This window comes from Dama dama, chromosome 20 (assembly GCF_033118175.1).
Source record: "Dama dama isolate Ldn47 chromosome 20, ASM3311817v1, whole genome shotgun sequence".
Lineage (NCBI taxonomy): Eukaryota > Metazoa > Chordata > Mammalia > Artiodactyla > Cervidae > Dama > Dama dama.
The window spans coordinates 49,104,128-49,115,972 of NC_083700.1; positions in this window are offsets into that span (position 1 = coordinate 49,104,128).

Consider the following 11,845-nt stretch of genomic DNA (forward strand, 5'->3'; position numbering starts at 1 on the left):
CTTAACTTTAATTTTCATTTTCATATATTTTTACTATTTTTAAAATTACATGTAGAAGATAAAATGGTGGAAATAAATGAAGCAGAGAGGAAAAAAGAAACAAGAATCAAAAGAAATGAGGACAACCTCAGGGACCTCTGGGACAATGTGAAACGCCCCAACATTCGAATCATAGGAGTCCCAGAAGAAGAAGACAAAAAAAAAGGCCATGAGAAAATACTCGAGGAGATAATAGCTGAAAACGTCCCTAAAATGGGGAAGGAAATAGTTACACAGGTCCAAGAGACCCAGAGAGTCCCAAACAGGATAAACCCAAGGCGAAACACACCAAGACACATATTAATCAAATTAACAAAAATCAAACACAAAGAACAAATATTAAAAGCAGCAAGGGAGAAACAACAAATAACACACAAAGGGATTCCCATAAGGATAACAGCTGATCTATCAATAGAAACCCTTTAGGCCAGAAGGGAATGGCAGGACATACTTCAAGTAATGAAAAAGAATAACTTACAATCTAGATTACTGTACCCAGCGAGGACCTCATTCAGATATGAAGGAGAATTCAAAAGCTTTACAGACAAGCAAAAGCTGAGAGAATTCACCACCACCAAACCAGCTCTTCAACAAATGCTGAAGGATCTTCTCTAGATAGGAAACACAGAAAGGTTGTATAAACGTGAACCCAAAACAACAAAGTAAATGGCAACGGGACCATACCTATCAATAATTACCTTAAATGTAAATGGGCTGAATGCCCCAACCAAAAGACAAAGACTGGCTGAATGGATACAAAAACAAGACCCCTATATATGCTGTCTGCAAAAGACCAACCTCAAAACAAGGGACACATACAGACTAAAAGTGAAGGGCTGGAAAAAAATATTTCATGCAAATGGAGACCAAAAGAAAGCAGGAGTCGCAATACTCATATCAGATAAAATAGACTTCAAAATAAAGTCTGTGAAAAGAGACAAAGAAGGACACTACATAATGATCAAAGGATCAATCCAAGAAGAAGAGATAACAATTACACATATATATGCACCCAACATAGGAGCACCACAATATGTAAGGCAAACGCTAACGAGTATGAAAGGGGAAATTAACAATAAGACAATAATAGCGGGAGGCTTTAATACCCCACTCACAACTATGGATAGATCAACTAAACAGAAAATTAACAAGGAAATACAAACTTTAAATGACACAATGGACCAGCTAGACGTAATTGATATCTATAGGACATTTCACCCCAAAACAATCAATTTCACCTTTTTCTCAAGTGCACACAGAACCTTCTCCAGAATAGATCACATCCTGGGCCATAAATCTAGTCTTGGTAAATTCAAAAAAATTGAAATCATTCCAGTCATCTTTTCTGACCACAGTGCAGTAAGATTAGATCTCAATTACAGGAAAAAAATTATTAAAAATTCAAACATATGGAGGCTAAATAACAGGCTTCTGAATACAAACAAATCATAGAAGAAATCAAAAAAGAAATCAAAATATGCATAGAAACAAATGAAAATGAAAACACAACAACTCAAAACCTATGGGACACTGTAAAAGCAGTGCTAAGGGGAGGGTTCATAGCATTACAGGCTTACCTCAAGAAACAAGAAAAAAGTCAAATAAATAACCTAGTTCTACACCTAAAGCAACTAGAGAAGGAAGAAATGAAGAACCCCAGGGTTAGTAGAAGGAAAGAAATGTTAAAAAGTAGGGCAGAAATAAATGCAAAAGAAACTAAAGAGACCGTAGCAAAAATCAACAAAGCTAAAAGCTGGTTTTTTAGGAAAAATAAACAAATTTGACAAACAGTTAGCAAGACTCATTAAGAAACAAAGGGAGAAGAATGAAATCAACAAAATTAGAAATGAAAATGGAGAGATCACAACAGACAACACTGAAATACAAAGGATCATAAGAGACTACTACCAGCAGCTCTATGCCAATAAAATGGACAACTTGGAAGAAATGGACAAATTCTTAGAAAAGTTTAACTTTCCAAAACTGAACCAGGAAGAAATAGAAGATCTTAACAGACCCATCACAAGCACGGTAATCGAAACTGTAATCAGAACTCTTCCAGCAAACAAAAGCCCAGGACCAGATGGCTTCACAGCTGAATTCTACCAAAAATTTAGAGAAGAGCTAACACCTATCTTACTCAAACTCTTCCAGAAAATTGCAGAAGAAGGCAAACTTCCAAACTCATTCTATGAGGCCACCATCACCCTAATTCCAAAACCAGACAAAGATGCCACAAAAAAAGAAAACTACAGGCCAATATCACTGATGAACATAGATGCAAAGATCCTTAACAAAATTCTAGCAAACAGAATCCAACAACATATTAAAAAGATTATACATCATGACCAAGTGGGCTTTATCCCAGGAATGCAACGATTCTTTAATATCCACAAATCAATCAATGTAATACACCACATTAACAAATTGAAAGATAAAAACCATATGATTATCTCAATAGATAGAGAAAAAGCCTGTGACAAAATTCAACATCCATTTATGATAAAAAAAACTCTCCAGAAAGCAGGAATAGAAGGAACATACCTCAACATAATAAAACCCACAGCAAGCATTACCCTCAATGGTGAAAAATTGAAAGCATTTCCCCTAAAATCAGGAACAAGACAAAGGTGTCCACTCTCACCAGTACTATTCAACATAGTTTTGGAAGTTTTGGCCACAGCAATCAGAGCAGAAAAAGAAGTAAAAGGAATCCAGATTGGAAAAGAAGAAGGGAAACTCTCGCTGTTTGCAGACGACATGATCCTCTACATAGAAAACCCTAAAGACTCTACCAGAAAATTACTAGAGCTAATCAACGAATATAGTAAAGTTGCAGGATATAAAATTAACACACAGAAATCCCTTGCATTCCTATACACTAACAATGAGAAAACAGAAAGAGAAATTAAGGAAACAATACCATTCACCATTACAACAAAAAGAATAAAATACTTAGGAGTAAATCTACCTAAAGAAACAAAAGACCTATACATAGAAAACTATAAAACACTGATGAAAGAAATCAAAGAGGACACAAACAGATGGAGAAACATACTGTGTTCATGGATTGGAAGACTCAATATTGTCAAAATGGCTATTCTACCCAAAGCAATCTATAGATTCAATGCAATCCCTATCAAGCTACCAACGGTATTTTTCACAGAACTAGAACAAATAATTTCACAATTTGTATGGAAATACAAAAAACCTCAAATAGCCAAAGCAATCTTGAGAAAGAAGAATGGAACTGGAGGAATCAACCTGCCTGACTTCAGGCTCTGCTACAAAGCCACAGTCATCAAGACAGTATGGTACTGGCACAAAGAGAAATATAGATCAATGGAACAGAATAGAAAGCCCAGAGATAAATCCATGAACCTATGGACACCTTATCTTCGACAAAGGAGGCAAGAAGATACAATGGAAAAAAGACAACCTCTTTAACAAGTGGTTCTGGGAAAACTGGTCAACCTCTTGTAAAAGAATGAAACTAGAACACTTTCTAACACCATACACAAAAATAAACTCAAAATGGATTAAAGATCTAAATGTGAGACCAGAAACTATAAAACTCCTAGAGGAGAACATAGGCAAAACCCTCTCCGACATAAATCACACCAGGATCCTCTATGACCCAACTCCCAGAATACTGGAAATAAAAGCAAAAATTCACAAATGGGACCTAATTAAACTTAAAAGCTTTTGCACAACAAAGGAAACTATAAGCAACGTGAAAAGACAGCCCTCAGATTGGGAGAAAATAATAGCAAATGAAGCAACAGACAAAGGATTAATCTAAAAAATATACAAGCAACTCCTGCAGCTCAATTCCAGAAAAATACATGACCCAATCAAAAAATGTACCAAAGAACTAAACAGACATTTCTCCAAAGAAGACATACAGATGGCTAACAAACACATGAAAAGATGCTCGACATCACTCATTATCAGAGAAATGCAAATCAAAACCACAATGAAATAGCATTACACGCCAGTCAGGATGGCTGCTATCCAAAAGTCTACAAGCAGTAAGTGCTGGAGAGGGTGTGGAGAAAAGGGAGCCCTCTTACACTGTTGGTGGGAATGCAAACTAGTATAGCTGCTATGGAGAACAGTGTGGAGATGTCTTAAAAAACTGGAAATAGAACTGCCATATGACCCAGCAATACCACTTCTGGGCATACACACAGAGGAAACCAGATCTGAAAGAGACACATGCACCCCAATGTTCATCACAGCATTGTTTATAATAGCCAGGACATGGAAGCAACCTAGATGCCCATCAGTAGACGAATGGATAAGGAAGCTGTGATATGTATACACCATGGAATATTATTCAGCTGTTAAAAAGAATTCATTTGAATCAGTTCTAATGAGATGGATGAAACTGGAGCCCATTATACAGAGTGAAGTAAGCCAGAAAGATAAAGATCAATACAGTATACTAACACATATATATGGAATTTAGAAAGATGGTAATGATAATGCAATATGCAAAACAGAAAAAGAGACACAGATGTACAGAACAGACTTTTGGACTCTGTGGGAGAAGGCGAGGATGGGATGTTTCGAGAGAACAGCATTGAAACATGTATATTATCTAGGGTGAAACAGATCACCAGCCCAGGTTGGACGCATGAGACAAGTGCTCAGGCCTGGTGCACTGGGAAGACCTAGAGGGATTGGGTGGAGAGGGAGGTGGGAGGGGGGATCGGGATGGGGAATACATGTATATCCATGGCTGATTCATGTCGATGTATGATGAAAACCACTACAATATTGTAAAGTAATTGGCCTCCAACTAATAAAAATAAATGGAAAAAAATAAAAATAAAAATTATTAATATTATTTTATCTAGGGATGAAGTGGGGAAGCAGCCTAAAATATCAATATGCATTATACTTAGTGGATAAACAACATCAGAGACATCCTGATATAGAAAAACATAGCAAAAATACCTATCTCTACTATAATTTAACTACTATTTAATATTATACTAGAAATATTGGCTAGTACAGTTAAGCAAGAGAAGGAATGCAGAGGGAAAAAGCTTGGAAACAACAAGATAAAATGACCACTATTTGTAGATGAAACATGATTGTAAACCGAGAACCTCAAAGAGAATCACTGATAAACTGCAAATAATAAAAGACTTTGGTAAAATGGTTGAGTGTAATAAAATCCTAATTTAATAAAGAACACCTAACATCTATATTGAACTAGTATCACTGACACACCTATTGATATTGGTTTCTACAATAGAAATATTGTATTTCTACAATACAAAACTGACTACTTTGTTTGGATTTTCTGAAAAATCCTCAAGAAGATGTCCTCAAATCACCCAACAAAATCTTCCTGAACCAAAACAGAGACTATGATAAGCTAATTAAGCATTTTTTTCTAAGCAGCCTATTAAAAAAACTCAACGGAATTTTTGGTATTTTTATCATGTGAGGACTACCTTGGCTTGTTCCCTCCCCTATAATAATAGTGGTCCTACCTGAAACTTTTCAATTTATGTGAATAGGGTCTTTTGAGCATTTTCAAAGAAAAAGCAAGGTTGTTGCAGCTATTTCAATAATCATTGTGCATATGTCCACTTTAATAATACTTAAAATCAGATGATGCTGACCCAGTTAGAGCTAAGGATTAAAGAAATCTGCTTAGAACTGAATTGGATCCACTAGAGCAACTGCCAAGAGAAATGCATTCCACAGAATGCCCTTCAGAGAACCTCTCGTTAGCCAGACTGCAAACCTTTGATTTCTTTTCACTTGATATACAACTGCCTAGAATTCACTTAAACATGGATGTAATATATGTTCAAATATGTTCACAGCATATTGGTCTAGTCTTTCACTTTTTTCGTGGACAAAATATGTAGTCTCGTGCAGAAATTAGTTATTTGCAGTTCTACCTTAAAATATAAAAATCATATAATTTTAATACAAATTGTATACACTCTAGGTGTACCTTTTATGTAATTTTAATACAACTTCAAATACGTCAAATTCTGAAGACGTTAAAGCATTGCCTTTTAAACTAGAAGCACTTTTTCTGACTTTTAATTTGAATTTTAATTTGAAATTCACACACAAAACAACAGTAACAACAGCAGAGTGTATTATTCTTCCCATAAACCAGATGTAATAGAACCTGCCCAGAAAAATCTCTGTGCTTTCCCTAACCTCTGACAATATTGTATTTATCCTTCCACCTATACATTTGTTTCTGTGTTGGACTTGATGCTCTCTACCACTATTGTGTTTTGTCTAATAGGTATCCTTACTACTTGTCCTATAACAGATGTATTTACATCAATATTACCTATTATAGACTAAAATTCTTGGATAGGAGGATTTTTAACACCACAACTTTGAACCTTGGCTCCTCATTAAGACCACCTGGGAGGTTTATACATTCTGTCACAAGGATATTGCTTCTGATGAATCAGTAGACGTTGGGTGGGCCCCATACTTCAGTACTTTTAAAAAGTGTTATAGGTAATTCTGGTACATAGGTTAAGATTCGGGGGCACTCTTTTTAATATTATGCATAATTCCATCCATTGCACCCAGCATAACTGACCCATAGACAACCCTCAAAAACTGCTTATGATACAAACCCTTTTGAGCCAGGTTCCAACAAGGGTCCTCCTGTCCTGCATCACTTATACCAATAGAAGGAGACCGAGTTCAGTTTGGAAGCAAAGGAAAGCTTTGTTCTCCTTCTTCTTTTTTAAAAATATTTATTTATTTGGCTATGGTGGGTGTGTCATGCCTTACTTGTGGCATGCCATTTCTTTCTTGCAGCAAGCGGGAACTTTAGTTGCAGTGTGCAGGATCTTTTTCAGTTGTGGCACACAAACTCTTAGTTGAAGCATGTGGAATCTAGTTCCCTGACCAGGGATCAAACTTCACCCTCTGCATTGGAAGCCTAGTGTCCGAGCCACTGGACCACCAGTGAAGTCCCAAGCTTTTATCAAAGACTGCAGAGGTGCAAGGTCTTACTCTAGTGTATACGCTCTCCAGAAAGACCGTTTGCACTGCTGCTTTATAGGGTTCTCCTTAGCGGGGCGGGGAGGTGATGGTGGTGCGGGGGACAGAGGGATCGGCGGGAGTTCCTGCTGGTCCGGCGCAGGCGTGTTGCTCCCGGCACTCACGCCAGGTGTCTCAGTGCCAGGCGCAGGATCTCTGCGCTCGGCCCGCAGCGGCCACCGCCATCTTGAATTGAGGTGTCATGAGCACACACCTGCTGAGCTATGTCTGACGCAGCCATTTTGCACTTGGAACACTGGCTTGAAGCAGGACTCTGCATGCAGTACCCGGTGAGCAAGTGAAAGTAGAGGTAGCACAAAGAAAAAACAAAAGGTTAGACTTTATTACCCAGGTTCTGTTTTTATTTCCTGAAAATTGTTAATGGGTTTTGCCCGTGACAAGTCCCGCCTCTGCCATTTGTCCTGCTCCTTATTCGCGAGGGGTGCTGAGAGGCACAGGTCCATCTTCTATAACCACTTTCTGCTGCTTTGGGCATCGTTAACCCAGTTGGAGGAGCAGAACTTCTCCCCAGCTACACTTTACTGTCACCAGACCTCAGTCCTGATGTTCCAATCTCTGAGCCATCACCAGTTGTCTAATCTTTTGGAGACGAAGGGCACCAGACAATTTAAGACACATGGTCAAATTAAGACACCAGACAATTTAAGACACATTAAGAATAGTGGTCACATGTCAATTTTTTCCTGAAAGTGAAGGTGTCTAGGTCTTTTACCCATAGGCAAAAGTGTGCTCTAATGACAAGGCTCACTGCTGTGGCCCAAATCTTCCCAAATCACACTTCTCTTGTTTTCCAGAAGAGAAACTTCAGGTCAGAGAGAAGTTCCATGAATAGTCAAGGAGGTTCATTGCCCCAGGTTGTGTCTCTGGAGGTTTGGGTTTGCGGGCCCTCTTCACCTGAGTGTGATCCCTGCAAGTGCAGGGCAGAATAGGTGGTTAGGATCACCAAGCAGGATCTGTTCCACATAGGAGTGAGCTGATCTTGTGAGCTTCTGGTTTTTCAGGTTTTTAGATAAACCCAGTTTCCTGTTCAGGTGCGGGCAGCATCTGGTTACCATATACCATGAGGGCTTTCATGGTTTCTCCTACCTGAAGGGCACACTTCAGTTGCTCTGTTTCAACTAAGGAGGTTAAGGGGATAAGAGGGTTAAGGTGTCCCTTCTTTCAGGCTTGGGGAATGAATCAACCATACATGAGTTCACATGCACTTCACTTTAACTTATTCCTTGGTGCTAACATGCAGAGCAGGGCTATCAGAAGCAGCTTAATGCAATTTTCTTGAGTCTCCTGACCTAGTCTGGCTGAGGCTCTTGGCAAAGTCTGATTGACTCTCTACTTTACCTGACAATTGGGGTCTCCAGACTGAGGGCAAGGTCCATTTTTATGCCCAGGGCACTCATAATCCCCTTCATCACTTGAGACACAAATGCTAGACCATTACTGCTTTGGAGGGATATTGGGAACCCAAGCCTGGGGATTATTTCTTTTAGTAACACCTTAGCCATTTCAGCTGCCACTTTGGTTCTAGCACAGAATACTTGTATCCACCCAGAAAATGTGTCTACTAGCACCCCAGGTGGCACTAGTGGTAAAGAACCCACCTACCAATGCCGGAGACATAAGAAACACAGGTTTGACCCCTGGGTCAGGAAGATCCTCTGGAGGAGGGCGTGGCAACCCACTCCAGTATTCTTGCCTGGAGAATCCCTTGGACAGAAGAGCCTGGGCGGGCTACAGTCCATGGTGTCTCAAAGAGTCAGACACAACTGAAGCGACTTAGCACATGCACACAGCACCAAGAGAAATCTGAAATTTTCTGGTACTTGGCAATGACAGTGACATGTCTTAGCATGACAGTGAAATCAACCTACCAGTCTTCTCCAGGATGTGTCCCCCTGGTCTGAATGGGCCTTATCTGGAGGCCTCTGAGGAGTCTGGTTTTGAGGTTGTTCATTGCACAGGTGGGACAAATCTCAACTATTTGACTGATAATACTTTTCATGCCAGGAGTTACCATGACCTCAACTAACCAGTGATAAAGGGCTTGCCTCCCATAGTGAGTTCCTTGATGAGTTTCCCTGATGGCTTGACAAGTTGCACTTTGGGGAAAGAAATATTGCCCATGTTCATTAACTAGTCATCCATGGCCTCCTAGATCTCCACTGAAGCCCCACTTCAGATGTCTAATTCTTGCTTTGTGTAGATTGGGGAGTAATTGGATAGATCTGGCCTGCTGGGTATGAGGAGAAATTGCCAAGTTACTGGTTCTAGGGCCCACCCTTTTGGCAGTTGTGTCCACCTTTTGGTTCCCCTAATTACCTCCCCATCTCTCTTTTGGTGACTCCTCCCCATCCTTCTTTCGCTGCCAACTTTTGGGGAAGCTATACTGCTTCCACAGTAGTTACTATGTATCCCACTGAGCACAGGTGGCTCAGAGTAAAGAAACTGCCTGCCAAGCAGGAGACCTGGGTTCAATCCCTGAGCTGGGAAGATCCCCTGGAGAAGGAAATGGCAATCCACTCCAGTATTCTTGCAGGGGAAATTCCATGGATAGAGGAGCTTGGTGGGCTACAGTCCATGGGGCTGCAAAAATTGGATACAACTTAGCAACTACACAAATAGCTGCTACAGGCTTCTCTCTGAATGTAAAGGTCAAAATGATTAGCTAAATCTGGGAGGGCCTGGGCATGGGTCTGAAATCATTGTTTTTTCAATTATTGAAGGGCCCTTTTTGCTTTCTGAATTCCATTCAAAGGGATCATCATCTTTCAACTTTTCATATAGAGGCCTAGATCATACTTAAGGTTCCAGATGTGGCAAAACCTGGCCATCCCCAAGAAACCCCAAAGCTGTCTTCTGGTTTTAGAAGGGGTGAGGCTGCTAATGGCTTGTGACTCTGGGGCTAATGGAGTACAGAAGAAGGCATCTTTTAAATCTACTACATAATACCAGGTCCTGGTGGACAGTAGAGTGACCAGCAGGGCATAGGGATTAGGGACTACTGGATGCATTTTCTCAGTTGCTTCATTGACAGCCCTGAGATAGAATGGGGGTATTACAGCCCGATTGGCATGGTCTAATGAAGCCCTGGTCAATTAGACCCTGTATAACAGGGGTGATGCCCAATAAGCCCTCCCAACGGAGAGGGTACTGTTTTCCATTGAGTCATGTATGTCAGGGTTTTATATGGACTATCACAGGACTGGTTTTTATAGCTCATCCCACCAGTCCCTGGGCACAGACCTCAGGATTTACTCTGGAGAGATTGATTTATTCTGTCTGGAGAAGTTTATCTTTAGCCATTAATATTATCATCTTGTGCCCTTTGTCTAAGGGGATGCCAGTCTCCAGTTTGTCTCCCAATATGTGGATAGTATCCCCAAATTTATGCAAGACACCTCTTCCTAGCAGAGGTATAAGGCATTCAGGGACATACAGGAAGGAATGAGTGATATGTACTGATCCAATTAACATTCTAATGGTTCTATGAATGCCCATTCTTAGACCTTCCCTGTTATCTCCCCTATTGTTTTATAACTCTTGTCACTGAGTTTGCCTGATCTGGTGTTCAGAATCAAGTAAGTGGCACTGTTGACTAAGAATGCCTCTGTTTTTCCCACTATGTCCAGCATCAGCCAGGGCTCCTCAGTGTTCAGTTGGAATTTCAGCCTAAGAGTCTCCTGGCCCCATCATTCTTTATCTTTGTTGACTATCTACCTTCAAGGGTAGTGGTTGGGATCTGCCATTTCTGTTCTCTTTCAGGAGTGGCAAGGGCATTCTTGTCCGTCTTATTTATATATGGTGAAGATTGGATCCTAGTTTCCTTGGCTTGCTAGCCCTCAGTGGGGCCCTGGAGTCACTCACAGTAGTTGAGAGTCTCCATGGGTGGTTAGTCCAGATTCCTGACACTGGAAGGCAACAGCCAGTAGGTGGGCTTGCCTCCAGGCCTTTTATCCTCTGATTTCTCCTCTATGAAAAGTGAAAGTGCAAGTCACTCAGCCATGTCCAACTCTTTGCCATCCTGTGGCCTATACAGTCCATGGAATTCTCTAGGCCAGAATACTGGGGTGTAGCCTTTCCCTTCTCCAGGGGAGTCTTCCCAACCCAGGGATCAAACCCAGGGTGTCTGGCTCTATTTCCCGTTTCTCAAGTTTATGTGCTTTGGAAAATGAAATATAACCTCAGGATTGCATTTGCTTCCAAAGAAGAAAGGGTTAGTGATACTATAGATTTGGAGGCATCCCTTGAGGTCCTTTAGGAATGCCAAAGAGTTTTCCATTGGCTACTGATTGATTTCCTTTATCTTGTTCCAATTGACAGGATTTTTCCAGGATTCCCTTTAGGATCACATTTTTATAGTGGGTCAGACTCTGTCTTCCATTTCTTTCTTCATTATCTCAGTGGTCCCAGCTATGTTCATTATCTGGGATCGCTTGATTCCCTGGTCTGAAAATAGCATGACCAGTATTGTTTCTGTTCTCTATGTCTACTTCCTCTTGGGTTTTTGAGAAGACTCTGGCGTCTTCTTCCCCTCTTAGGAGTACGTTGAGGAGGTTAGCCCACCCATCATGGGGTGATGGATCTGAAAGATTCACCTAATCACATTCAGGAACCCCTCTCGATCTTCTCTCAATGACTTACTGTGACTTTTCCAGTTACATAGATCAGAAATGGTAAATGGAATGTGTACCTAGATAAGCCTTCCTTCTCTATCAGGGACCTGCCTCAAATGCAATACTTTTCC